Below are 3,459 nucleotides of genomic sequence, written 5' to 3'. Positions count from 1 at the left end.
CTCGTTATCTTGACTCCCTTCTCTCTCCCCTTGTCCAGTCCCTTCCCACCTACATCCGTGATTCCTCTGACACCTTACGTCACATCAACGATTTCCAGTTCCCTGGCCCCAACCGCTTCCTCTTCACCATGGACGTCCAATCCCTCTACACCTCCATCCCCCACCAGGATGGTCTGAGGGCCCTTAGCTTCTTCCTCGAACAGAGGCCCGAACAATCCCCATCCACCACTACTCTCCTCCGTCTGGCTGAACTTGTTCTCACACTGAACAATTTCTCCTTCAACTCCTCTCACTTCCTCCAAATAAAAGGTGTGGCTATGGGTACCTGCATGGGCCCCAGCTATGCCTGTCTCTTTATGGGGTATGTGGAACATTCCTTGTTGCAGTCCTACTCCGGCCCCCTTCCACAACTCTTTCTCCGGTACATCGATGATTACTTCGGTGCCACTTCATGCTCTCGTCAGGACTTGGAAAAATTTATTAATTTTGCTTCCAATCTCCACCCCTCCATCATTTTCACGTGGTCCATCTCTGACACTACCCTTCCCTTCCTTGACCTCTCTGTCTCAATCTCTGGTGATAGACTGTCCACCAATATCCATTACAAACCCACCGACTCCCACAGCTATCTCGACTACAGCTCCTCACACCCCGCTTCCTGTAAGGACTCCATCCCATTCTCTCAGTTCCTTCGCCTCCGTCGCATCTGTTCCGATGATGCTACATTCAAAAACAGTTCCTCTGACATGTCCTCCTTCTTCCTTAACCGAGGTTTTCCACCCACGGTCGTTGACAGGGCCCTCAACCGTGTCCGGCCCATCTCCCGCGCATCCGCCCTCACGCCTTCTCCTCCCTCCCAGAAACATGATAGGGTCCCCCTTGTCCTCACTTATCACCCCACCAGCCTCCGCATTCAAAGGATCATCCTCCGCCATTTCCGCCAACTCCAGCATGATGCCACCACCAAACACATCTTCCCTTCACCCCCCTTATCGGCATTCCGTAGGGATCGCTCCCTCCGGGACACCCTGGTCCACTCCTCCATCACCCCCTACTCCTCAACCCCCTCCTATGGCACCACCCCATGCCCACGCAAAAGATGCAACACCTGCCCCTTCACTTCCTCTCTCCTCACCGTCCAAGGACCCAAACACTCCTTTCAAGTGAAGCAGCATTTCACTTGCATTTCCCCCAACTTAGTCTACTGCATTCGTTGCTCCCAATGTGGTCTCCTCTACATTGGAGAGACCAAACGTAAACTGGGCGACCGCTTTGCAGAACACCTGCGGTCTGTCCGCAAGAATGACCCAAACCTCCCTGTCGCTAGCCATTTCAACACTCCAACCTGCTCTCTTGCCCACATGTCTGTCCTTGGCTTGCTGCATTGTTCCAGTGAAGCCCAACGCAAACTGGAGGAACAACACCTCATCTTCCGACTAGGGACTTTACAGCCTTCCGGACTGAATATTGAATTCAACAACTTTAGGTGGTAAGCTCCCTCCCCCATCCCCACCCCCTTTCTGTTTCCCCCTTCCCTTTTTTTTTCCCCAATAAATTATAAAGATTTTCCTTTTCCCACCTATTTCCATTATATAAAAAAAAAACCCCACTAGAGCTATACCTTGAGTGCCCTACCATCCATTCTTAATTAGCACATTCGTTTAGATAATATCACCAACTTTAATTTTAACACCTATGTGTTCTATTGTACTATTGTCGTTGACATCTTTTGATGAGCTGCTTCTATCACTGCTTGTTTGTCCCTACAACCACACCCCCGCCCCCCCGCTCCACCTCTTTGTCTCTCTATCTCTCCGCCCCCCACACACACACCTTAAACCAGCTTATATTTCAACTCTTTCTTGGACTCGAACGCAAGTTCTGTCGAAGGGTCATGAGGACTCGAAACGTCAACTCTTTTCTTCTCCGCCGATGCTGCCAGACCTGCTGAGTTTTTCCAGGTAATTCTGACATCTTCTTGCTTGATTTTACACCTGATCAGGCTGGGCGCACTCACGCCTGCGGGACATATAATGCAGTCCCTGATTTCCCTCTGTACTGCACCAAGGGGTAACTAATGCTCAAACTGGCGCTGTGACATTTGGATTTACAATTGGGATTGACTCCTGCACCCAAAATTCACATAGAAGTGTCGTCAGCTGCTATCTCCTCTGGACCCAGTTCACAGAGATGCCGCCATGTTCAATTCCCCATCCTTTCACAGAGACGCAGTCGTCTTCCAACCCTCCCAGTTCAACATGATACTCTACGTCCAATCCCCATTCCAGCTGCTACTCTCTTTCCCCCACTATCTCTTAATTATTGTTGGCACCCGTCTGCCCCCCACCCCAAAGTAGCACTCCTTTACTTTCTACTTCTTTAGTCCTCTCCCCTTCACTCCTATCCATTCCTCTTCCTCTCTTTTTTTGGTGATACTTTGTAACATTGCATAATATTATCTAACTGAAACAGAATGACGGACTTAATGTTCCCGCTGTCTGTTTGTGAGTTAAATCATAAATCTTAAGAGCCTTGGATTGTTCAAATGATGATGGAAAGGCAAAACTTCCACACTGAAAGAAGCTCAAGTGTTTCCAGTAAGACACTCTTGCTACTGAAGGCAGTTGACTGAACATATCTCTATGAGGGAATTTCACAATTCTTCTGTATTGGTCTAATAAGTGGTTTTCCATCAAGTTTGGTCAAAATTGCATCTAATAAGATGTTTTCAGCAATTGTCTCTCACAGTCAGAGTAATTTATAGAAAAGTAATTATACCTCCTGTGGTAGTTCACTGCTGCCATTTCTAGCCAACAATGACAGGTCTACTGTCAGTCTTTTCCCCTTTCATTCGAATGTCCTCCGTGGTTCCATATAAATATGAGAAATTAAAATAATGAAATTATTCATGAATAATGCAGCCCATGGATATTAGCTTACAAAATAGCATGCTTTGAAAGGAGACATGATTTATATTTTATGTGCTATACACTGGGATTTTACAAACAAATTTGCATTTTTGTTTTTTAGCTTTAGCTTGTTGTCTGATAATGAGTTATTCACACCGACTTCTTAAGCTGTTGCAGAAGCTGAATTGCAAAGAGATGAGGAAAGGTGTGCGAGCAGGAAAGAGAAAGGGAATAGTCATGGAAAGATGCATAAGTGAGCAGTGAAATAATTGTCGGAGGAAGGCATGCTAGATGCAACTATATATATATATAAAATTTAATATAAATCTCCTATAACATTATTAATTGACAAAAAGGAATGGTCTATTTACCCATTGCAGATCTATTTGTACCATCACATACTGCAGCTACATAAATAAAACTATTATCATATGCAGTTGCATAAAAAGAACCTTTTGTACGTCATAAGCTATGTTAATTTTAGTGAACGTTACCTCTTATGATTCAAGTGTTCATGTATTATCCTGTTTTGATGTTTTTTATTGAAAGT

The sequence above is a fragment of the Carcharodon carcharias genome, chromosome 15, assembly GCF_017639515.1.
Source record: "Carcharodon carcharias isolate sCarCar2 chromosome 15, sCarCar2.pri, whole genome shotgun sequence".
Classification (NCBI taxonomy): domain Eukaryota; kingdom Metazoa; phylum Chordata; class Chondrichthyes; order Lamniformes; family Lamnidae; genus Carcharodon; species Carcharodon carcharias.
The sequence above is the reverse complement of the archived record's forward strand: the minus strand, read 5'-3'. Positions refer to the sequence as shown.